Raw genomic sequence first — 27,923 nt, forward strand, 5'->3', positions numbered from 1 at the left:
GAGAAGAGGCGGAAGGCATGCCCGAAGGCAGGTAAAGGCTAGGACTGTGATAGTGAGGGTCGGATCTTTGAATGTTGGCAGTATGACTGGTATAGGGAGAGAGCTAGCTGATATGATGGACCGAAGGACGGTTGGTATATTGTGTGTGCAAGAGACCAGATGGAAGGGGAGCAAGGCTAGGTGTATCGGAGGTGGTTTCAAATTGTTTTGTTATGGAGTGGATGGGAGGAGAAATGGCGTAGGCATTATCCTGAAGGAACAGTATGCTAAGAGTGTTTTGGAGGTGAAACGAGTGTTGGATAGAGTGATGTTTATGAAGCTGGAAATTGATGGTGTAATGATGAATGTTGTTAGTGCATATGCTCCACAAGTTGGGTGTGCGATGGATGAGAAAGAAAATTTTTGGAGTAAGTTAGATGAAGTGGTGATGACTGTACCCAAGGGTGAGAGACTGGTGATTGGAGCAGATTTCAATGGGCATGTTGGTGAAGGGAACAGACGGGATGAGGAAGTGATGGGTAGGTATGGTGTTAAGCAAAGGAATGCAGAAGGTCAGATGGTAGTGGATTTTGCGAAAAGGATGGACATGGCTGTGATAAATACGTATTTTAACAAGAGGGAGGAGCATAGGGTGACATACAAGAATGAAGGAAGATGCACACAGGTGGATTATATCTTATGTAGAAGGGCCAGTCTGAAGGAGATTGGAGACTGTAAAGTGGTGGCAGGGGAAAGTGTAGTTAGGCAGTATAGGATGGTGGTTTATAGGATGACATTGGTGATCAAGAAGAGGAGGATGAGTGTGAGGGCAGCACCAAGGATCAAATGGTGGAAATTGAAAAAGGGTAACTGTGAGGTGATGTTCAGGGAAGATTTAAGACAGGCACTGGGTGGCAGTGAAGAGTTACTGAATAGCTGGGTAACTACAGCAGAGCTAGTAAGAGAGATGGCTAGAAAGGTGCTTGGTGTGACATCTGGAAAGAGGAAGGAGGACAAGGAGACCTGGTGGTGGAATGAAGAAGTACAGGAGAGTATACAGAGAAAGAGGTTGGCGAAGAAGAAGTGGGATTGTCAAAGAGTTGAAGAAAGTAGACAAGAGTATAAGGAGATGAGGTGCATGGCAAAGAGAGAGGTGGCGAAGGCTAAGGATAAGGCGTATGAAGAGTTGTATAATAGGTTGGACACTAAGGAGGAAGAAAAGGACCTGTACCGATTGGCTAGACAGAGGGACCGAGCTAGTAAAGATGTGCAGCAGGTAAGGGTGATAAAGGATAATGAGGGAAACGTACTCACAAGCAAGGAGAGTGTGTTGAGCAGATGGAAAGAGTACTTTGAGGGATTGATGAATGAAGAGAATGAGAGGGAGAGAAGGTTGGATGATGTGCGGATAGTGAATCATAAAGTGCAGTGGATTAGCAAGGAAGAAGTAAAGATAGCTATGAAGAGGATGAAGAAGGGAAAAGCTGTTGGTCCCGATGACATACCTGTGGAAGCATGGAGGTGTTTAGGTGAAATGGCAGTGGAGCTTTTAACTAGATTGTTTAATGAAATCTTGGAAAGTGAGAGGATGCCTGAGGAATGGAGAAAAAGTGTTTTGGTACCAATTTTTAAGAATAAGGGGGATGTGCAGAGCTGTAGTAACTACAGAGAGATTAAACTGATCAGTCACAGCATGAAGTTATGGGAAAAAGTAGTGGAAGTAGGTTAAGAAGACAGGTGATGATTAGTGATCAGCAGTATGGTTTCATGCCAGGAAAGAGCACTACAGATGTGATGTTTGCTCTGAGAGTGTTGATGGAGAAGTACAGAGAAGGTCAGAAGGACTTGCATTGTGTCTTTGTGGATTTAGAGAAAACATATGACAGGGTGCCTAGAGAGGAGTTGTGGTATTGTATGAGGAAGTCGGGAGTGTCAGAGAAGTATGTAAGAGTGGTACAGGATATGTATGAGGGTAGTGTGACAGCGGTGAGGTCTGCGGTGGGAGTGACATATGCATTTAAGGTGGAGGTGGGATTACATCAAGGATCAGCTCTGAGCCCTTTCTTATTTGCAATGGTGATGGACAGGTTGACAGACGAGATCAGACAGGAGTCCCCGTGGACTATGATGTTTGCAGATGACATTGTGATCTGTAGTGAGAGTAGGGAGGAGGAGACCCTGGAGAGGTGGAGATATGCTCTAGAGAGAAGAGGAATGAAGGTCAGCAGGACTAAGACAGAATATGTGTGTGAATGAGAGGGAGGATAGAGGAATGGTGAGGATGCAGGGAGTAGAGGTGGTGAAGGTGAATGAGTTTAAGTACTTGGGATCAACAGTTCAGAGTAATGGTGAGTGTGGAAGAGAGGTGAAGAAGAGAGTACAGGCAGGATGGAGTGGGTGGAGAAGAGTGTCAGGAGTGATTTGTGACAGATGAGTACCAGTCAGAGTGAAGGGGAAGGTCTACAAGAGGGTAGTGAGACCAGCTATTTTATATGGGTTGGAGACAGTGGCATTGACAAAAAGGCAGGAGTCAGAGCTTGACCTGGCAGAGTTGAAGATGCTAAGATTTGCACTGGGTGTGACGAGGATGGACAGGATTAGGAATAAGTATATTATAGGGTCAGCCCAGGTTGGAAGGTTTGGAGACAAAGCCAGAGAGGCAAGATTACATTGGTTTGGACATGTGCTGAGGAGGAATGCAGAGTATATTGGGAAAAATATGCTAAGGATGAAGCTGCCAGGTAACAGGAAAAGAGGAAGGCCTAAGATAAGGTTTATGGATGTGGTGAGAGAGGACATGCCGGTGGTTGGTGTGACAGAGCAAGATGCAGAGGACAGGAAGAAATGGAAACAGTTGATCTGCTGTGGCAACCCCTAACGGGAGCAGTCGAAAGAAGAAGTTTATGTTTTTGTTCTGAGACATATCATACAGCAGGAGATTAAGAAGTGAATGGTTATGTTTAGGTTTCAGACTTTAAATCATTTTTAAACCTTATGCACCAATAAGAATGTGTGTTTCCCTACAAATTTGGCTGGTATAAACATATGTATTAGGCAATTATTGCATTTAAGAATTACTGGGTCTCATGACCTGCATTTACTTTTTCTACTGATGACAAGTTAACTTCTGTACCATACATACCAGTTAATTGCTATGAAATTACTTCTGTAGTAAAATGGCTCAAAAGTGAATAAGACAGAACAATATAACTGTCATATGAGCAACAGCAAAAAGAAAAAATGTAAGCATAATTTTGCTATGATTTCTCATTAATCTCATCAGTGTTTTATCAGTAATCCACTGTTACCCTTACTCTCCCATATTCGCTCAACACACACATATAGTGTTATTTAAATATGCTACCAACTTGAATTTGTATTTATGATCCGTAACACTAACATGTACTCTTCCAGTTCATAGATAAAATATATATTTACCATTTAAGCAAATACTAAATACTTTTATAAAGCTGTAGGTTGACAAAAGTGGAAAATAAAGTGGGAAAAGGAAGACAGGAAATTTAAGTGATTAAATGATTTATGTTGTGATTTTCTTTTTGTCTTTTCAATCCAGAGTGCCCTTCCAAATAACCTCATAGCTTCACAGCAGTAAACCAGAACCTCCTGAGGAAGTACTGCTGGTAAAAAAAACAGTGCAGTATGTTTTAGTCATCAGCTGCACAGAGGAACATATCTGATCTTTTAGAAATCAGTCAAAGGTTAAATAGGGCAAGGTCTGCAAGACAGACAGCTGATAATACTGACTGCAGAAAGGTTAACCTCTCTGGGAATTCTAGTCATACTGTGCTTCTGAATTCTTCTTAATGCAGAAGATAAAATAATCTTAACACTGTTTAACTTCTCATTTCTTGTTTTTCATTAAACTACAGGAGGAACAGCTTATTTCTTGTTCTAAGATTTTTATGTGTATGCATATGCATGCGTGTGTGTGTGTGTGTGTGTGTGTGTGTGTGTGTGTGTGTGTGTGTGTGTGTGTGTGTGTGTATATATATATATATATATATATATATATATATATATATATATATAGATATCTAGACATACATATACATGTATACATACATAATACATCACACTTTTATCTATATATATATAGTTTCACTTTACAATCCCGAGTATCCCAAGATGGTAAAGCCGAAAACTGTAAAACCCGAAACCCCAAAAGCATGAAATTCAAATTCACGACTACCCACATACACACTCCACACACAAACAAGCACACATACATCTTCCTCCCTAAACTACAAACCAACAAAACACACACAAACACAACAAAACAAACACAACTGCTAACCCTACATATAAGCAGGGGGGCGAATCCCCCACACCCCCCTACTTATATATACTAACTCCAAGGTCACACTAAAAACACCACTACACACTCTACACTCCCCTTGCACAAACACGCATTACATACTTACAAATACTACCACTCACAACGCTTACACACTCACTATCTTACCTACCTACTCCAACCCACACCTCAAAACTCCAGACACACTCACACACACTAAAATCCCTACCCAAAACCCCTAGTAAAACATCACTTACCTGAATTTCCAGCTACATCCACACCGCGGATTGGACATTTCTGCATTCGTCATTTCCACACTCGGTATTCTGCACCTTCGCACAAGTGCAGTTTCGACACTTCGGTTTCGAGTTACTGAACTTCGATATTTCAGTAGCTCGAGATTCTGAAGTGTGACTATATATATATATATATATATATATATATATATATATATATATATATATAAGATATGTATCTGTGTCTATAGGTAGATAGATAGGGGAACTGAAAATTGTCGAATTCCCCTTCGGTCAACATCTGTTTAGCTGACAAAATTTAGTTGACTTCACAGATAGTCGATAGGTGTGCGAAACTGCACAATTCATAGGGTTGGTAAATATGCCATTTCCCCGATGTTGTGCAATCTCAAAAATAGTATATATAATTAGCAATACATATAATTAGCACAGAGTATTGGAGGTGCAACCTTCCTGCAAAAAGTTATGTTTTATGCTATTTTTTTTTAACTTTTGCTTTGCATGCATGGAAAATTTTGCTCAGTGTGTGCTTAGTAGCATCTCAACGTTTGCAAAGTCAACCTTTTCTGGTCGACATTGTGAACGCTGATAATTAGGACATTCCATCATTATCAGTAGACCCATTTATAGGTTTCTGTCTGTCCATGTTTGTATACACACGCACACACACACACACACACACACACACACACACACACACACACACACACACACACACACACACACACACAGCCAAGAGATCCCTGATAGTTTACATGCACTCAAGAGGGACTAAGACTAATAAAAACAGATAGGAAGATAGATTATGTGAGCTCACTGTCCTGTAAATATAATCAAGACATCCAAGTTACAAAAGTCTGCATGCGGACACTAGTGTAATGTAAATGGTGTGTGTGTGTGTGTGTGTGTGTGTGTGTGTGTGTGTGTGTGTGTGTGTGTGTGTGTGTGTGTGTGTGTGTACAGATTGACACAAAACGAATGATTCTTCCGCAGTAGGAGCACACACAAAGTCTTTTTCAGAGATCTATATACCAACTGCAGACACAGTTTTGGTAGAGAATAGCAGTATTTCTATATAAAGGTTTTCAGTGAATGAAACTGACTGAAGTAGGAAAAATGTTATGCTTTAAAGGTGAAATAGGAACTGAAATGATTTCTCAGTGGGATATTGCTTAAAGCTGAAGCAGCAAGAATGTGGTTTCCTTGTATTTCTATTGACATGTTTTGTGTTTATAAGCCAAAGTGTCAAACTTTTCAAGACATATAATATAACCTAACTAAAATAGAAATTAAATTGCCTGCCTTGACAGTTGAAGCAATTGTAGCTGGTGTTCGTACTAGATTCCTTGGATTTAAACATCATGTAGCACTAAGTTCTTTCTGTAGACTAAATATTATTATTTCTGATGATCTCGTAGCAAAATGCCATATTAGCATGCATCAAAAATATAAAAATAAATTAACATGACTCAAACATATCAAAGTGACTGGACCTTACCTTCTTAAAGCCTGAGTCAGTTTAAAGTATATAAGGTAGCATGCAAATTGTACTATTAAAGTCTACGTGAGTAGAACTTTGAAATGGTTTATATCAGTGTTATATTTTTTTTTTTATGACTCAATGGAGCACAAATGTAGGACATGATTTATATTAAATAATATTTTGCTCCTCACACCAAACTCTATAGGGATGCTTTTTAGAGAGGACCACACACCTCTCTCTTAAAACATTGCACACAATGCTCATCATTTGTATCTTGTTTTGTGAATCCAAGGTTATGTAACACACATATCACAAAGGTTCATGGTTATGTAACACCTATATCACAAAGCTTCAAGGCTATGTAACACATATATCACAAAGCTTCAAGGCTATGTAACATATATATCACAAAGCTTCAAGGCTATGTAACACATATAAATCTCAGAGCTTCAAGGCTATGTAAAACATATATATCGCAAAGCTTCAAGGCTATGAAACACATATATTACAAAGCTTCAAGGCTATGTAACACATACATCACAAAGCTTCAAGGCTATGTAACACATATATATCGCGAATCTTCAAGGCTATGGAACACATATATATCTCAGAGCTTCAATGTTATGTAACACATATATACACATATATACACATATATAAACTTCATGGCTATGTAACATATATATCGCAGAGCTTCAAGGTTATGTAACATGAACCATCAGAACTGTATGGCTATGACAGTCATACTTCTATCCACCCTGAAGCAAACAGTATACATCTCATGTTATCCAAGAGAAAACTTAATTGCTTCTGCACTAGTAACAGTCTAGGTTAAAACACAAGCCATTCAACAAGATTGCCTTGCAGTGATATATCATAATTCTATAAAAAATAAGATGATAACTAAATAAAACAGCGTATACTACTGGCTAATCCGACTGCTCAGTGGAACGGCTAGTGCCTTGTGGCAGCTAAGTAACAGATATATATCTGTATTCTCACTATAATATCAGGTGGTAGAAAATACATGGAGATGTGTATTTAGCACATATGTGTCATTGGGTATCTTCATACTAAGAGAACAAAGGTGCCTGAAAAACTTAGGTGAATATCTTGTGCTTAACTGAAACTGTTTGTCAAGTGTAAGCTAATGGTGACACATCGGGATCAGTTTTGTTGCACTCTATCTCTTCTTGAATTTTGGAGCCTTTCTTTCTTGCTTATTTAACTCTTTTGTTGTATTTTGGAAATTTGCTCCATGGGTTTCCACTGAAAAATAGATTTTGCCCAGTCAGTCTTTTCTGGTAAACAAATGAAAATTAATAAATAAATAAGTAAATACAATAATTTTTGTAGACTGTCATTTGAGATTAGGAATTCCACTTAAGCAAATACATGACTGAAGTATAACAAAAGAAGAATTGCTTCTCCTAGGACTAACTCAACATAAGCAGGGTTAAAAAATGAGAGACTAAAATTTGCTGTACTGTTCATGACTGTTTCCATTTCATCCTGTACGGTAAGAAAAATAGCATCTTTCCAAGGTCATGTTTCTTATGTCTCATAGATATAGCAAAGACACCAATCAGTAGTCCTTAATGGAAGAATGAGTCACCAATGGATTGAATTTATTGTGCCTTTTTCTCCTTTTTATTGTATTCTGATCAAAAGAATGACTATTGAAAGACAGTACTACTTTAATGGCATCATCATTAAGTGGATATAAAGCAGAGAAGCTTGATTTAACTATTATTACTGCTATTTGGACTGGAAACGCTCATGCCAGCAGTAAGAACAATTTCTAATTCAGCAGATACTGAAACTAGATGGTTCTTTGCTGTGGACAGTATCTTTGTAGTGAATAAAGACGTTCAGTAATGCTATGTCATTAAACAAATGTTCTACTTGTTACAGAACAGATACAGCTGTACAGTGTAACAGCTGTCTGTCACTGTGAGACAGACTTAAAATCCATAAATATTTTTTAAGCCAAATAAAACAGCTATGAAAAAATCAGTCCTGAAGCCCAGAATAATTTTTCTGTTCCTAGAAATTTTAGAGCCTGACTCCTTTAGTTTCATTTATATATACAATATAGTGACTGGATTTCTAATAGGATCACAACTGCTGTCAGATTTAACTCCAGCCTTTAGTTCATGTGTTGTATTAGCGATTATTATGGCAAACATTTCTAAACCAGAACAAGACAATAATCATGAAAGTACTAACTGAGAAAGATTTCAGACAAGTGAAACACGCAATACTTCCATCATTTACGTACCACAAAACATTTGACCAACTATGTGTCATGTTATACTGTTATATGTTTTGAGCATACAGCACTGGGCCTGAAGTAGCAGCTAGTAACCTTCAGTGTAGCCTGATGATAGACCTACCAGGGGCAAATCTAGCAAGAGGGTGAGGTTAGCATGATGCAAAGGTGGTAGCAATGGCCCAAAAATATTTAATCTGGTACATAGAGAAGCAAAAAGTCAGAGGGAGAGGATATTGCATCACTTTTATGGGAACCAACTTGCACAACACAGCAAGAGATGTTTTTTGTGTTTAATAAATGAAAGATCTTAACTTTTTTGTGTTTAATAAACTTGTGCTATTCTACTAGAATCAACCCACAGCATGTTTGGTGGTAACTTCTAGGTTACATTAAACAGTACGACAAGACAGGCCATTACCCTGTATCTTTATCATATTTCTAAGCCAGATGGCTAGGTAGTCTCATGGAATATACAAAGAGGAATGTCCTTAGTATTGCAGTTCCATGTAAAACTATTATTTCCCTGACAGTAAAAGCTTGTTTCCTGTACATGCTAACATAACCACTGCAATATCATATAAATACAGTAACAGTAATGTTAAAATTAAGAATAACACAGATGTGTATAGACTTAAGCCTACAGGTTGTTGTGTGATACATCCAATAAGTTTAGGTTTGTGGCATTCTATACAGCTGACATTATGACATTACCTTTAAAAGGGTAATGTAATCAGCCTGGAGTAATTGCTTCAGTATAACATAGTCTAATGCACAAATTATTTAGCATGTATAATATACTGGACAGAGTAGCTTGCAGGAAGTTTCCTCCATCCAACCAATAAGTTGTTTCTGTAACTTATCATAGTCATAATGCCCTCACTGCTGTGGTTAAGCAGCATTTCCAAGAGCCATTCTGAGTATTTGACACAGCTTCTGAAATGACAATCCTGAAAATGCACAGTTAAATATTTATTGTGTCTGTTATGAGGCATCAGTAGTGAAGACACTTTGCATCCATCCAAAGTAAGTACATTAATGATATTGAGAAGATGGTTTTGATTATTCTTCAGTGAATTCTGGAGAGGTTATATTAGGTGGCGTAACCCAAAACTGAAGCCTGCTCGTGAAGCCTATTGTACCTAGGGCAGAGTACCTCCCATTACTGTATTATACTGGGCACCAAGGAATGAGAGTTTAGTTGACATGTTAAGCAGCTTAGGACCAGTAACACAGAATTATATGCATTAGAAATGTACATAAATAATGAGCAGTTCTTCAATAAAAAATGTATTTATTTTTTCATTTATTTACTTACCATTTGTTAACCGGGTTTACATACTGTTCTGATGACCCTTTTCAGGTAGAGAGTGAACCATTTAAGGTGAGAAGGTAAAAACAAGGCAAAGGAATACAAAGTCAATTAAATGCACATTAAACAACAGAATAAGTCATCATGCACAGAGATCACATTATAAATTAACAGTAATACATTTATGCAATGTACAAATAAGTCATACACATTCTGCAATGAATAACACACTGACACATCTCTTTGACAGACTGGAGTAAGATGCTCTGAAACTCCTGATGCCAAATATGTGCATAATAAAACAAGCTTTCACAAGAGAAATATCTTCTCCTTCACCCTGATAAGTAAAATCTTAACCAAAAGTGCCTGAATTTTAAAGCTGGGATATTTAAGTAGGGCTATTCACTTTCTTCATTTACCTTTTTGTATGGTGCAGTATTTATCTGGTTGAACATTTGTTTATATTTGGATGCACACACACACACACACACACACACACACACACACACACACACACACACACACACACACACACACACACACACACACACACACACACACACACACACAATACATACATATATATTTCCCTGACAACAGAAATTATAATGCATCCTGCTATCAAAGTGCACAACAAGAAAGAAAGAAATATCCTAAAGTTGTAACATGACATCACATTTGGTTGAATCATACTGCACCCGTTTACCACTTGCATACATCTGATTAATTAGTAAGACAGAGGCTGAACTGTTACAGATTTATCAATATTAAATAACTATAAGCAGGTATTTAAAAACAGGTATCTAATATGTTGCTTGATAGCAGCATCTCAGTGTTGTGATGACAGAACATTTGCTCATGGAATGTTATCATGATAGAATGAGATCATTATAATGAAGACAGTAGTTCTAGTAGATGGGTTTTGAGATATTATCAGATGTAGTTATATTTACTTTAACCTTAAATTGAAGTAGATGCTCTTAGTTATTTAAGTTAACACCGAAAAATAGTTTTAAGAATTTTTTGTAAATTCAAGGAGTCAGAGCACACAAAGGATAACTCGAACGCACTGAATAGTCTACATTCATACAACAGCTCAGGGTTTGACATGGCTTTGTATGTTTTAAGCAGAGATCGCCTCTGAGTAGACAATATGCCACAGAGTATAGCTGGAGTTTTTTAGACGATCAGCATAGGGCATCTGCTTTAGGCCTGTGATTCTTTTAGTGAGGTATTTCTGCGGCCTTTCCAGCTGTTGCAGATGTCTTGTGAGGTACATACCAGATGGTGCAAAAAAGATAGAGCCAGCATACAGTGACCTGATATTGGATTTATTAAACAAAATAAACAGCAAAACAGACCGGTTTCGGCCGGACAATGTCACAGCCTTCTTCAGTGTGAAACATAAAATACATACATTGCTGTTTAAATAGATAATACTCAATGCTCATTGGTGGATGACTAAAATTGTTCATTGAGTCCTGGTAGAAATAAACCACCTAATCTAATGATCCATTTCTTTTCTTTGGCATTGAGAATAGAATGCCAACCTGATTTCTGCAAACGATTCCCTTGTATAATGTCAATGACTGTAAAGGTAAATTTAGCAGTAGAATGTAGCAAATGATGTTTATATAGTGCATTTTGGGCTTTTTTTGTTTTGATATTACTAATGTGTTCAGATATGCGTAATCTTAATGGTCGGGAAGTTTGTCCCACATAAAAAGAGCCACAAATGCATGTTGCCAAGTATATTAACCAATCACTGCTGCAATTTGCAAAGAAATGCAGATCATAAACGGAAGAACAATTTCTGCTCGAAAATTGCTTGGATTTGTTGACATGTTGACAATTGATACAATGACCACAAGGGTAACAACCATGCAGTGGTTCACCCGTAAGGGTAGTTTGTAAAACTTGTGAGTTCCTATCACTGTTCCCATGCTTGTAATGATTAAAAAATGAACTAAGGTTTTTCCCTTTCCTAAATGAAAATAAACATCTATCTGGAATAATGTTAATGAGCTCATTGTCACATTGCAAAATGTTCCAATGTTTATGTACACTAGATATGAGACTGTCTGAATTTCTGGCATAGGTCGTCAGGAACCTGACCGGTTGTGACGATGTTCCTGAATGGTCTCTGTACGTAAGGAGATCTGATCTGTTCATAGAATTGACCTGATGACTAGCCTGTATAACATTGCCCATCTTATAACCCCTGGATTTGAATCTCATGGTTAGATCACCCTTGTGTTTTTGAAAGGAATGATCCTCGGAACAAATACGTTTAGTACGTATGAATTGTGATTTTGGAATGTTCCGAGCAATATGAGGTGGATGAAAACTTGAAGCATGTAAAATGGTGTTGTATTGGGGGTATTTTCTATAAACCTCAGTACCTAGAGTGTGATCAGGTAATCTATTAATAAGTACATCCAAAAAGGTGATTGTGTTCAAATCATAATGTACCGTGAAATGTAACCCCCATGGGTTATGATTTAAATATACAACAAAATCCATTAATAAGCTTTCATCACCCTTCCATACCAGCCAAACATCGTCCAAATAACGTCTCCAGATGTCAATATATTCCATGAATGTGTTATTGTTGCAGTCATAAATGATGTATTTCTCAACATAAGCCATAAATAGATCTGCATATATTGGGGCAAAAGATGCTCCCATTGCTGTTCCTTTAGTTTGCCAATAACAATTGTCTTGGTAATAAAAGACATTATTCGTAAGGACATGTTTGGCTAGACCTACTAAAAAGGAATTGAAATGTGCTTCATATAAGCCGGATGAATCTAACCAATAAGACATGGCATCCAAACCGGCTTCATGAGGAATATTGGTGTATAAGGCACTAACATCCAAGGTGCATAGGAACCAATTGTGTTCCAATTGTGTATCTGAAATGATCTGCAAAAAGTTTGTCGTGTCTTGCAATCTTGAACGCACCAACCCCAAAAGGGGTTTGAGATGTTTGGTAAGATATAATGATAGTGGCTCGGTAATGAACCCTTTGCCAGATACAATGGGTCTTCCGGGTGGATGTAAGGGGTCTTTGTGAATTTTAGGTAAAAAATAAATGTATTGGATTGTGGATTCCTTCACCATGAGTTGATGCATAACATCATTAGTAATAATGGCTTCATCCCTGGCTGAAGTCAAAAATTGATCAATCTGTTTTTTGAACCTGAAAGTAGGGTCAATAGGCATGACAGAATAATATCTTTGATCAGAAAGCTGTTTGTTTGCTTCATTGTTGTAATCACACCAGTTAAGTACAACCACAGCACCACCCTTATCTGCAGAAATAATAACTATCTCTTTGTTATTTTGAAGTTCCAGAATAGCCTGTTTTTCAACCAAAGTAACATTGTTGGATTTAAACCGTATATCCAAACTACGAAAATGAAGATCTTTGAGTACACTGTTCTGGAACTGATGTACCATAGGATGCATAGGTGGAGAGAAACTGGATTTATGATAAACAAATTTATCATTATTCATATTACTGTCAGTATCACCAAAAAACAATTTCAAATTCAAATTCCTACAAAATGATATAACATCCTGAGCTAATATGTCTTCAGGAACCATGAAGCCAGGTATGAAGGTAAGACCTTTATTTAAAATAGACAGATGAATGGGTGACAATTCAACATTTGACAGGTTTAAAACATTATTATTAGAAATAACATTCAATTGTTCATTGCCATTTTCAGTAGACCCTGAATACTGTGTATGCTTTCTGTGTTTCCTTCCACCCCGCTGGTATTTTGACCTAAAGGGATTGGTCCTGGGATCCTTTTGGGGGTCGGTGAACCTGATACTACTGGGGATTCATTATCAGTATATGATGAGATCTCATCTGTGGATGACTCAGTGTCTGCACTCCGTCTTCTCAAGATAGACCTGGGTCTCTTTCTCTTATTAGTGTGTTTAGAAACCGAAGTAAAACGTACATGTTTAACATTGGAAGAAAAAGGGTTGGTACTTTTGTAATCTTCCTGGTCTCTTAAAAACTTTTTTATTTGTATGCTGGCTCTATCTTTTTTGCATCAACGTAACTTTGTTTTTGAGCCGTGCATCTGCCTTCGCACAGGGGGTCTTTTTTTCATGGTACATACCAGATGGGACATTGTACTCTATAATGGGTCTAATGAGGGATGAGTACAGTGGGACAATGACCTCCTTTTTTCTGGATGAAAAGTCCTTAGTGATGAGGTGTGCCACATAAAAGGATTTCCTGACTATTGTGGCAATGTGGTTATCGAAGGTGAGACCACTGTCCACCTGTGTCCCTAAGTCTCTCATCACACTTTCTGTGTTTAGTGTACTGCCACCTATGTGGTAATTCATGGGTACATGTTTTTTCCCAACGGAGATAACTATACATTTCTTGGCATTAAGCTTGAGCCCATGGCTCTGGCACTAAGCATCTATTTCTGTAAGGCCCTTTTGTAGAATATCCACATCAGTTGGGGATTCAGTAATGGCTCTCAGTTTTCAGTCATCTGTGAACTTTGTTAACCAGAGTCCCTTAGTGTTGACCTGTACTTCAGAGAAGTAGATGCCAAACAAGAGCGGTCCCAGGACTGAACCCTGAGGTACTCCACTTGACTTGAGTGGAGCTGGATTTGGAGTCAGCTACTTTTACAGTCTGGGTTCTGTCAGTAAGCCAGTTGTCAACCCATCAAGTGACGTAGGGATTTATGCCAAGCTTAGTACGTTTATCTATGATTCCAGAGTGGGGGATGGTGTCAAAGGCCTTGGCAAGGTCCAGATAGGCTTCGTGGACCGCCTTACCCTCTTCCACAGCTCTGGAGACTGATTCAAAGAAGTCAATCAGGTTCAGGAGACAAGATCGGACCTTCACGAACCCAAACTGGGTGGGGTCCAGTGTTTGAAGGTTGCCAATTTTAAGCATAGAGCAGTGGTGCGCAAACACAATCATGCCAAAAATAAAAAAAAATGTGAAAACCCAAGTTTAAAGAAAATTTTCATTTTGCCATTATAGTCTATGACATGCAGAATCAAAACAATACCATGGGACAGTGGTTGTCAAGGGGAAAGGCTCCATGTCAGTGCAGTATCTATGGGCTAAGGTAGTGGGGTATGCAAATGAGGGGAAATTTACTGAATCACAAAATATTCTAAGTCCAAAACCTGCACGTAACCGTGTAGGTTCTAGAACAGGATTGTGTAGGCAGGAGGAGCAACTAACATGAAGAAGGGTGTGTCATGCTTGCTTTAAGCACATTGGAGCACTGTTGTCCGGGTTTGTGCTTAGCTAAGCCCAGCTAAGCAAGGGGATGTGTCTGAAGCTGTATAACTTTGTTTATTCCAGCTAAACATGTGCGCGCTGCATGCACCAGGTCTTAAAAAAAAAAAAAAAAAAAACACAGGAAATGGCAACACTGTGTATATGTAAGCAATGGGGTGTGTCCGAGGCTGTATAGCCTTGTTTACCTTCCCTAAATGGGTTTGTGCGGAGAACACTGGGATTTAAATCACACAAAAAATTACAGGAAATGGCAAGTGAAACAAGAGATAAAAGGGAAATAGCAGAATAGAGGAACTCAAATACAAATAATAGAGCTGGCAGGTGGAATGTATCATACTCAGCCAATCACAAAGGCAGCATCTGCAGCAAGCACACCACTATAAACTATGCAAACACCCTTCACTCTGTTTTTCCCATAAACTCTACACTACCGGTATACACAGGTAGGGAAATTTTACCTGACAAAACTAACAAAATGTTAGGGGCTGCTGTCATCCTCATACATCAGTATGTGCAAGAGGCTGGAGGAGGTAAAGAGGACAATACTGACAACTGCCCCAGACTTATGAGAAGGAGGAAAAGAGTGTTCAGGTCCAGGGTAATCTACCAGGGGCTACATGATCTGGAGATAGTAGAGTGTTACAGGGTGGACAGGGACATACTGCAGCAAATTGTGGAGCTGTGCCAGCCTCGCATCACATTCAGAACAAACAAAGGGGACTCCATCCCAGTGGATACCAAGGTATGTGTAGCTCTAAGAATACTAGCTACACGTACTTTCCAAAGACCAACTGGGGATATCATCGGGCATCTGCATCCAGGATACTCCACCAGTTCCTGGATGCCATGCGACCATATGCCAAGGAGCACATTAAATTCCCCACCATCTGTGAGGAGAGGACCCACAATATGTGTCTCTTCCACCATGCAGCAGACTACCCGAAGGTACTGGGTGCCATAGACTGTATGCACATCCACATCAAAGCACCACCTGGTGACCGGGGTAGGGTCTACATAAACCGCAAGGGGTTCCACTCCATCAACTGCCAGCACCTGTGCGATGCCCAGGGTGGCATTATCATGAATGTGTGTGCTGGCTGCCCTGGAAGCAATCACAACTCCCACATCTGGCATTCCTCTCAGCTGTATCAGTGGTTTGCCAGGGGGGACATCCCATATGGCCATTTAGTGGGGGATGCTGGCTACGCACTGGAGCCATGGATGATGACACCCATGAGAAATGCACACACACCCAGACAAGAATGCCATAATGAGGCACACTCACAAACGAGGATCATTATAGAGCATATGTTTGGGATGCTCAAGTCACAGTTTCACTGCTTTGACATATCTGATGGAGCCTTGTGGTACTCTCCAGCCACATGTGCACACATGGTGATAGTATGTGCCATGCTACATAATATGATCCTGTGGAAACAGCCGTAGCAGGAGCAAAATGGGGAAGGGCCACACAGCCCCCCCCCACCATTGCCAAGGCCTCCACAGGCACAGAGGGACTCGGAGGAGGACCATCTTGAGCTTGCCCCTGTAGGCAGATGGAGGCATGCCCAGTATGCCCTGGCCTTGGCAAAGAGGCAACGCATAGCACATACACTGACACTATAGGGTCCCAGGGATTGATCTCTCTCTCTCTCTCTCTCTCTCTCTCTCTGTCTGATTCACGCACACAGTAAAATAGATGCCAAACATCACACCAGCTCTACATGACTATGTATGGGCAGTGTATTGTGTGCATCCAACATAGTCAACCCTCAAGCACCACCATCACAACAGCTGCAGGCACAAGGTAAGCCGGTCTCTGTAGCAAATTAAACTAATGGAGTGGAAATTTCTGATAGCAGATCTATGGTATTGACCAAGCATGTAAATGAATATTGTGGCTAACTGGGATAGCAGCAGACAACTGACAGCTCTGTGGGACAGTAGGATGTGTATCCCCAGTATTGCCCTACCCACACCATGCAGTACCACCCTGGTTGACAAATACCACTGCAGTATATGTGGTGAGCCAAATAACTGGGGGGGTGTCATAGGTCACATGCATGGATGTCAAAGTTGGGGTCCCATACTCACCATCAACCCCACACAGCATATCAGCTGTAGACAACCATACAGAAATGCCTGGCAAAGGTCCCCATATGGCGACATCTATGAAATCCGCACCCACAGACTTTTACACAGTGATATCACAGCAGGTCTGGCAGTGGCAGTATGCCTTTGAAAGGTAAGAGGTCTGAAACTACAAATGTCTATGCCAGAACAATCTGACCTGTGGTTGATACTGTTATGCCTGTAGTCTGAAAGACAGGGCACGCCACTATGCTACACGGGACCAACATGTTAAGCAAATATCAGCACAGTCTGTGCAGATGTGTATCATGGACAGTCGTGTCACCCCCCCATAGTCCTATAGAAATGCAGTAACATGTTCCTAGACTTAAGGAGCATCCAGCTGTCATCTAGCGTGATGGCACAATAGTAACAGAAAGCAATTGTCAGTAACACCCACAGTCAACTTACTGGTGCCATCCCTGGGGTGTCTCCTGCTGGCAGCCTGGGAACATATGATCATCAGAATGCACTGCCCTGCTACAGATGGCCTGCATCTGTCACACCTGGCCTACAGGCCTCTGGCAAATGCCTATGCCTCACCCACAGTGCCCTTTAGGGAGTGTCATGGGGTCCATAACACCAACATAATACAGTCCACAAAATGCAAAGAAAGGCCATGCTGACAACTGCTAGGAGCAAACCTGCCAGCCTCAGGGAGCCAGAAATTAGGACAAAGCCATGAATAATGGGGTGATGAAGGTCCAAAGATAAGGACACATGTGAAATACTGCCCTAACAATGTTATAAAGTTGATGGAATAATTTGTAGTAGCATGGAATGTCTGATGGGTACGAAGTCTGAAACGGCAATGTCAACTGTCAGTAATATCTGACTTCAACCCTGAGTGACTTGCCAAACACTTTTGCTGGGAAACCACACTTGTTTGGGTAACCAAGTTAATGAGTCATGGATGTAGACATTCTGTGATACTCTGTACAGCCGACAGGCAGTGCTAGGAGTTTAAACATGGGAATGCACTCATTGCAAGCAGGCCTAACCCTGGAAGATAGTGACATGTCTGCACCCACAGAACCTTGGGCCACAGCCATGGTGAGTAACACACCCATCCCTGATCACTCATCCTGTGCAACATCCTGACCCCAACATGTGGCCATCCAAGCAAAATGAGGTGGGCCACACATATATGTGTGACAAACACACACCTCCAGGCTGGTCAAACAGTCTGACACATACAAGACCCTCCAAGTGCAGTCAACCATTGAGGAGAGCCCAATGCAAAGTACTGGTAGCTATAGGCAAACATATCTGCCCAGGACACCCACACACCCACATATCCTATCCCCTACAAATCTATCTGGAGTCTGCCTGTCACCCTGATCCTGTCTGACTTATATTACCCAACTGTGGACTGGAAATCAGACCAGACCAGAACATAAATGCACAGAGATTCCACCACTGTAATATATCAAAAAAGGTGCTGGACCATTTCCACAGCACCAGCAGTCAATTGCTTGTAGCCACACCTCTCAACAGGCTGGATTGTGCAAGAATACGTAGCATTTGGCCCACAAACCTTGTGTGTGCATCATCCATCCTGTGTAAATCACTGTGATAATCTGAGAGGGTATGTTAACAGGTACTGAAACAATACATGACATTGTCAAATGGCATATATGACAGATGTCTGCTAAAACAAGCCCTGTAACCCTAGCAATCCATACATTACTGAGAGAAATTGTTACAATCATTGTATGGCCCATTGTCCCCACATTTTGATAGGTTATCTCCAGATATCCTGCACCAACAGGTTGAGAGGTATGGCTGTAGCACAAAACAAACCAGACTGGAGTACAACAATCACTGGAATGGAGTCCCACATGTGCTATAGAAGGACACACTGGGCATGCTCATACACTTAGAGAAATGTCAGCAGGATCTAGGCAGAGAAATGTCAGTAGGATCTAGGATTGAACAGGCCTTCCCCATCCAGTGCACTTTCCATTGCCCCACCATAGCAGTCCTGCAGATATCAGTCATCTTAGAAGTGCCTTCTGTCAGGTCTCAGCCCCATAAGCTCTGTGGCATGTGCGATAACTGCATAACACAATAGTACAAATAACTAGCTAAGTAGGACTTCTAATCTCAGTCCTGGCAAATGTAGAAGTGTGTGTGTGTGTGTGTGTGTGTGTGTGTGTGTGTGTGTGTGTGTGTGTGTGTGTGTGTGTGTGTGTGTGTGTGTGTGTGTTTATAATTAAAAGCTTTTGGGTCCATTCAAACCCAGTACAATTCCCCTTTCCCTACTTTAGCAGTCCTGCAGAGATCAGTCATTTTAGAACTGCTTTCCTTCAGGTCTAAGCCCTATAAGCTCTGTGGTGCATGCAATAACTGCATAACACAATAGTACAAATAACTCATTAGGTAGACATTCTAATTTCAGTCCTGGGAAATGTAAACATGTGTGTTCACAATTAAAAGCTTTTGGGTCCATTCAAACCCAGTACACTTCCCCTTTCCCTACTTTAGCAGTCCTGCAGATATCAGTCATCTTAGAAGAGCCTTCCATCAGGGCTCAGTGCTATAAGCTCTATGGCATGTGTGATAACTGCATAACATGATAGTACAAACTACTAGTTAGATAGGAGTTCCAATCCCAGTTCTGGCAAATGTAGAAGTGTGTGTGTGCATGTGATAGTCATGTGTGCAAGACTGAGGGAGTTGTGTGTTTGTTTGTTTATAGGTGAAACACTTTTATGCCATTCCCACCAATGACACTTCACAGTGCCCCACCTTATCAGTCCAGATGATGTCAGTCCCTTATCAGCAATCTTGGCCAGCTGTCAGCCGTGGAAGCTCAGTAGTGCATGTGATAAATGCTTAACACTATAGTATAAATGACTAGTTTGGCAGGGGTACTACTCTTGTATCCGGCAAATGTGTGTGTGGGTATGTATCTTTGGAAATAGAAGTATTTTAATACGTTTCCCACACACTGCCCTACTTTATCAGTCCTGCAGATGTCATTCCCCATATCAGCACCTTTGGCCAAATATCAGCCCAGTAAGCTCTGTAGCATGTGCAGTAGCTGCACAACACCATGGTACATATCACTAGTTAGGTAGGGGTTCTGCTCTCACATCTGGCAAGTGTGTATGTGTGTCTGTTTGTTGGACAAAGTATTTTGATAAGTTTAACACCCACTGCACTACTTTATTAGTCCTGCTGATGTCATTCCCTTTATAGGTTCACAAGTGTGTAGTAGGTAATGGCCCAGGAGCCTTAACAAGCCTAGCATATAGATGGGCCCTGCCATTGTACCAAGCAATGTTATGTCCCAGTGCCTGTATCAAGTATAACCACTGCAGTGATCCTTGGGTTGAACTGTCTATTACCAATCCACTCATCAAGATTTCTGTGGAACAGGGTCAGCTAGGTGCTCTGCATGATATGTATGGAAAGTGTAGTCCAGGGCATGTGCAGTCTCTTGGTGAAGGACCTGTCCCACCACCATGTTGTGGTCAATGTGGTACTGAGGTAGAGGTCTCTGCAGTGTGTGGTGTGGATGGATTTATATGTAGCATTTCTAAACCGGCTGGGTCAGACATGGCTTTGTAAATCAAGCACAGATAGCTGCTAATTAGGTGATATGACACAGAGAATAGCTTGGGTCTTCTGAGTCTGTCTGTGTACGATGTGTGTTTAATGCCCAGGAACCCCTTTATGAGGTGCCTCTGTGGCTTCTCCAGCTGTAACGGGTGTCTAGTGAGGTACATGACAAATGGGCCATAATACTTGGGGAGTGGTCTAATGAGGGAATAGTAGACAGAGATCATTACCGCTGTCTTCCTGGATGCAAAACCCTTGGTAATGCAATGTGCCATATAGAAGGACTTCCTGACCACAGTGGCAATGTGGTGCTTGAAGGAGAAGTTGCTGTCAACCTGTGTCCCCAGATCTCTTATAATGCCTACAGTGTTCATTGGGCTCCTATTGATGTGGAACTTAGTGTTTTACCAAAGGAGATGATGATGAATTTTGTGGTGTTAAGCTTCTGGCCATGGTGTCCACACCACTCATTGGTCTCATTGAGACCTCTCTGTAGGATGTCTGCATCATTTGTGGAGTTCATGATAGCTCCAAGCTTGCAGTCCTCTGTGAACTTGGTCAGCCAGAATTCATCTGTGTTGGGCTGGACTCCTGAGAAGTAGATGCCGGACAGGACACTATCCAGTAGTGATCCCTGTGGGACTCCACTCGTGATTGCTTGCCAGTTTGACTTGGAGTTTGCCACTGTCACACTGTGTGTTCTGTGAACCAGTTTGCAAACCACCCACTGATATAGAGGTTGATGTCTAGTTTGTTGGATTTACTAATAATCCCTGACTGAGGAAGAAGCCTTGGCCAGATTGAGGTAGGCTGTATGCAGCACCTTACTGTCATGCACAGCACTAGTGACTCACTGAAAGACGTCAACCAGGTTGAACCGGCATAATCTGCATTTCACAAAGCCAAACTGTGTGGGTCCATAGTTAAGAGATCACCCATATCTTGGTCAATCAGGTCCCTGATGATGCGCCCATACCCGTACATAGTAGACTTGTCAGGCTCAGAGCCCGATAATCCCCAGGGTCTGTAGATGCTACTCCTTTATGGAGAGGGATGACTGTAGCAGTGTGCCATTTTGGAAGGACAAAGCCTGAGATGAGGTTGTGACTGACTAGGGCACACAAATGTGGTGCCAGGTCTCTTTGTATTTCAAGTAGAACATAGCCACAGATATGTTGGGGTCCCATGGAAGCTGTATCCCTGCCTGTGGACAATGTAGGTGTAACCTGGCCTGCAGTAATCCTGGGTGTCTGGCATTCATCTGCCATTGTGATTGTCCCCTTGGGGGGAGAGGGGTAAAGCTGGCACTGAATGTGTTGGCAAGACTGTGGCCAATATCTGTTTTGTCAGGATAGGAATCAGCATTGTGCAGTAACTCACAGCACCTGTGGTTATTGCTGTGGAGGTTGTTGATATAACTATCAAAGGCTTTTGTGATTGTCATCAGTGTCTACTGCATATCTGCCTTCATAGCTGCCTGTAGGTGATTCCATGAGGAATCACAAGTTGTGTTTGAGGCTAATAAGGGGGTTCACTATTCTTTGGACACCACCATTTTCTGCAGCAGTGCCCTCCTTCTGTTGTACACTTTAGTAATGGCAGGGGACCATCACACTGGTTTCCAGTGTTTGGAGGACAGTATCTGTGTTCTGTTGGCTATTGCTAGTACCATGCATCCATGTACATGTTTGTGCAGTGCATATGTGTCTGATGCAACAGTCATGCAGCTATTCCCATTGGCATGGGTGCAGTGAAGTCATCCACCCCTGTCTTTATGACTGCAATGTCAGCATTGGAGAGGTTTTGCAAGGTGTTTACCTTTGTGGGGGGTGTGGGTGCGATGTTGAGCTCCATGTTGATTACATCATGTTTGGATCTGACCAGGTAGGGATTGACAACTGTGGTCGAGCAACAGTCCCATATGTAAGTAATCAACAAAGGTCAAGGTTGTATCCTCTACTGAGGGTCAGTATGAACCGGCATTAGAACTGATGAATTCCATGAAGCATTGGGCCAATGTACTGGTGCTTGACTACCTTCCCCAGGTGATGGAGGGGTAGTTGAAGTCTCCTACTATGTCAGTGTTGGGTTGGACCTTCATAGATGCCAGGGTGTTGAGGAATGTGCATTGACAGTCTAGGGACATAGCTGGGGACCGATAGAAGGCTAGGGTGTGGATTGCACTATTCCCCAAAGTCAGTTTTACCGAAATTATCTCTGATGCATTATGCTGGAATACTAGTCTGGAGGTGTGCATACCCATTATGGATATGGAGACAACACCACCTGTGGAGGTGTGATCCATGTTTTGGCACTGACAGCTGTGGAATGCATCATAGCCTGTTAGTGCACGGCTGCTGTCTGCTGCTGTGAACCACTTCTCCATTACAGCACAAATGTCAATGTCCTCCACTCTGAGGAGTTCTTAGAGTGACTGCATCTTGACAGTTAGATGTCTACTGTTGATCAGCATGACCCTTAGATTGCATACATGTCTAGCTGTTACTGTTGTAATTTGATTTGGAACACTGCCTAATAAGGTACTATAGGGGTGGCAAGACACTTACCCTGTACCTGGAAAACCAGAACTAACAGATTTAGGACATCTCTGGCAAGGCATTGAGGTCTGTCAATCATGTTATCCCAAGCAGAAAGATACTAGATCCCATGAGAATGACACAAAACATGTAAGCCAATGTTGCAGTCAATTATCTGTTGATAGTACAGAGCATCATTCTGGGTGACGGCAGTATACTGCCCAGGGCTACTGTCACACCTTCCTAGACCACATAACCCGAGTGTTCAACCATGTCTCTTGTCATGTAGCCCAGGGAGGTGTGTCTCAGGTCATTCACACCCACATGGATGATGACAGAGTGATACCTGTAGCTGTTGTGGAGTGGCCTGACTGGGTGTGTCATGTGTTGGATGCTGGCACATGATAAACAGTTGGCTGTTACCTCCTCCATAATTAACAAAGTGAGTGGGACATCTGTGTGCCACAGTACTGAGTCACCCATGATCACTGTATTGTGCAAGGTGGTTAGCCTTAGGAGTTCAGGTTGAGGGACACACTGTGTAGGTGACATATGTGTCCTTTGGCATGTGCTAAGTCGTGGTGTCTGAGTGGGTGTCTGCCTTGCTGGTCTGTGCTGTTTGTGTAAATGTCCATTGAGTGCCTCTGTGAAGGTGGGTGTGTGGCTTTTCAGTGTATGTCAGGGCTGTCATAGTGGGTGTTGTGGCAAGCTAGGTGGTCCACATGGTGTGGTGCAGGTGTTGATCTCATCCTCTTGACCAGCTAGTCCAGTCTTTGCTGGAGAGTGCATATTTCCACATTTGGTGATATAGGTGTAACTCTCACTGGTATGAGTGTTTGTAATTTAGAAGAGAGGGTTGTTTGTGTACATGAGGCAGTTTCAGCAGTGCCTTAGAATGAACAAGTGCACCAGGTTAATGGGTGAAAGCACAGAAAACCACACTTTAATCATGCCAGGAGGTCATATGTAGTAAGTACTGGGGCTAATTCCATGATGAATGAGTACTGCTGATGGCTCCCAGGTGTGATACACTTATTGATACAATAACCCGTGGAAGTGCAAAGCTATGATGCTATTTGAAGTGCAAGACAGAAAGAACTAGCAAGATGTATGGGAGAAACTGAAGGCAGACTTCCTGCCACCTGTAATACTTTACCTCAGCTGTGCAGTTATCAGCGCCTTTGGCCAGTTGTAAGTCCAATAAGCTCTGTAGCATGTTCAGTAACTGTGTAACACTATATTACAAATAACTGGATAGGCAGGGATTCTAATCTCAATACTGGCAAGTGTGTGTGTGTGTGTGTGTGTGTGTGTGTGTGTGTGTGTGTGTGTGTGTGTGTGTGTGTGTGTGTGTGTGTGTGTGTGATGTACTGTGTGGGTTATACCATTTTGACTTGTGTACCACCCTTTACACTTCCCTTCACTCCAATTTAGTAGTCCTGTTGATTCCATTCACCTTAGAAGTACCTTTGGACAATGTGAAATTGTATAAGTTCTGTGATGCATCTGATAACTGCATACCACTATAGTAGAAATAACTAGATAGGCAGTAGTTCTGATGACAATACTGGCAAGAGTGTGTGTGAATTAGTTACGGTGTGGCTTATACAATTTTGATTTGTGTACCACCCATTACACTTCCCCCACATTACTTTACTAGTGCTGTTGTTGTCATTCACCTTAGAAGTAGCTTTGGACAAGGTGAAATTGTATAATCTCCATGGCGCATCTGCTAACTGTGTAATACCATAATTCAAATAACTAGATAGGCAGGAGTTCTACTCTCAATACTAGCAACTGTTTGTGTGTGTGTGTTTGTGTGAGAATCATGTACTGTGAATGTTATACCATTTTGAGTTGTGTACCACCATCATCATCCTAATTTAATAGTCCTGTTGATGTCATTCACCTAACAAGTACCTTTGGACAAGGTGAAATTGTGTAAGCTCTGTGGTGTCTCTGATAACTGTGTAGCACTATAGTAGACATAGATAGTTAGGAGTTCTAATCTCAATACTGGTGTGTGTGTGTGTGTGTGTGTGTGTGTGTGTGTGTGTGTGTGTGTGTGTGTGTGTGTGTGTGTGTGTGTGTGTCTGTGTATATCATATCTTGTGTGGCTGATACCATTTTGATGTGTGTACCATACATGGTAGGTGACCACCTCCTGATGCCATTACTTTATATAGTGTGGTAATGGCATCCGCCTCACATGCAGCATGTGAAACCATTGTACAGGCCATACCAGTCCTCTATACAGATGTGTCTGGAACATCCAGATGTTTGGAACCTATTAGTGCTCTGTCTTCCTTAACAATGCCCATATATGTGATATACTTGCCAAATCAGCCACAGTGAGTGTACTGACACATATGGCAGCATCAGGTATCATACCTGAATGAAACAGCATACTAATACAATGTCTGCTACCCTCACACTTGTCCAGGTTTGTAGGCGCAATACATGAGTCCAGATGCTTGGTTTTACAAGTGAATTGTTCATGTCATGGGTCACATTAAAGGTTGGGAAAGGTGCGGACTGACATATTGTGGTCTCCATCAGTATATATCAGAAATATATGGCATCTTAATAGGTGTGTGTATACATTTTATATCCACTGTATAGCAGTAATGTTTCACACATGTCCCTACCTTAGCCAATTTTTCCAACACATTTTACTGGTGTCTGACCAGACGTCTTGCACTGATAGGTTGTGAGGTATGCTACAGGAATGTTACATTCTCTTCAGGTAGACCACTGTTATGCAATACAAGTAACCCTACTACAAATGAACATCCACATAAATCAATATGGCTATTAGTCATGATTGTGTACATGGCAACTTGCATGCCCTCCACATGCCTGGGGTATTGCCAAAGCACAACTGAACAATTCTATACTCACCAGCTTCAGACTGCTGTCCCATATGCAGACCAGAGTGACCTATGCATTTGTGGGAGAGAGGTATTGTCAGCAGACTCACATGTGCCCTTGGTAAAGGATGGATGCAGCATGTCTGCACATTTACAGTACAACACCCAATACTACACAATCTGCTGTCCTTTATCATAGATTTGCACTTCTGTGCATTAGAAATCCCCATCCACAACTGCAATCTGACCTGGAACATGCATGTAGATACTGTACAGATACAAGTATGTCTCATACAGTAGTCTACTAATCCCCACTGGGACCTTACCTACACACTCCTTGTCCATTGTGTGGGTGCCACCCACCTCCAGCAAGTGGGGCTTTGTACCCTGGTGTTGGTTGGCCCAAGCTTGGCAAGGAGCTCCTCATTTGGTGACAGTGGGGGCTACATGGCTAGGCTCCCATCTGTGGATGTGGGGTCCCTGGCCATGGCAGCAGCCCTTTGCCAGGCATGAAGTATGAGGGTGCTGGCATGATGCCGCACCTGCTCATACATACGTGTGTGCAGGCCCACCTAATATACCCTGTGGATGCGGTCATCCCACAGGGTGGTCCTCTCCCACAGATGTTGCTGGCTTCGACCCAACCATACAGTGTGGTTCTGTATTATGGCTTCCATTATCAGGTTGCATTCTGCTGGTGAAAAGGTCTCCTGCTGGTGATGTGACATTGCACCTGGTAGACACTAATAGGGAAACACATCACAGGACCCCATACATTTGGCAACAGTATGTCCAGTACCTGCACATGTACCTTGAATGCCAGTAGCCAACACTCTCAACCACACAATACCCCTGTAATCTAGCAGCACAGTATCAGCTTGCATTGCACTCCTGGTCCTGATGAGTCATATTACCCACAGTGAGGGCAAGCTGTTTGCATAAGCCATCATTCCTCATTCAGGTCTGTGTAAATGTATGATATTAGCCATCTTCCATGTGGATGGTGTGTAGATGGTGCTGCAGCTTGGTGTGATTACAGTGTGTAATGCAGCTAGGAGCATATGCCTGAGTTCATGTAGGATGCAGACAGGGATGATATGACATCTCATGGATACTTACATTTGTTGCCTTTCAGTAGGCAATATGTACCTGCTTACTGATGATGAGGGGAGGGGTGTGGGTGCAGTACATATCCACCTATAGTGATGCTGAGCCAGGGGGGGGGTTGTTTGCCCTAACCCTATCTGCATCAGGTTGCCTGTAGCTATGTTGTGTGTGTATGTGATCTGATTGGCCATCATTGTAGGTTGGATTGGTATGTTGCCTCCGAGATTGCAGACTTATGGGAAGATGGCCTTGTGATTGCCCCTGGTGGATGTCTCCAATTTGTACTCATAGTTGGCTTTACAGTAATCCACCTGTGACCTTATATGCTTGTTCAGGCAATGGCTGACTTGATAACAGGTCAGTTCCTGCCCTTACATTGCCCTGTACAGCCACTATAGGGACCAAGTCTGTAGTTTGTGTGATGCTGCTGTCCAGCAAAGGAGATTACTCTATGTTGGTGGAAGCAGGTATGAAAGTAAGGTATTACTATGTCCATACTGCCATGTATGTATTCAATCAGTTGTTTGTAGTGGGCATGGCCAGAAAGTCATAACACAGTTGGACCCCTTTCCAATTTAGTAATGATAATCATGCTTATTATACTAACCATGGCTGTGTCAGGGCAATGCAGCAACCAGTAGCTGTAGAAATGTCACTCTTTTGGATGCACAGTAACTAAGATTACACATGTGTACAACATGTACAGCTGTTTTAACTGACATTTTGCATCCCATGTCTACTTTCATGAGGTGGACACATGCACCTACTCATACTGACATGTGCATAGCTAATACCTCA

Source organism: Protopterus annectens, chromosome 1.part1 (genome assembly GCF_019279795.1).
Source record: "Protopterus annectens isolate FY-2018-M chromosome 1.part1, PAN1.0, whole genome shotgun sequence".
NCBI classification, from domain to species: domain Eukaryota; kingdom Metazoa; phylum Chordata; order Ceratodontiformes; family Protopteridae; genus Protopterus; species Protopterus annectens.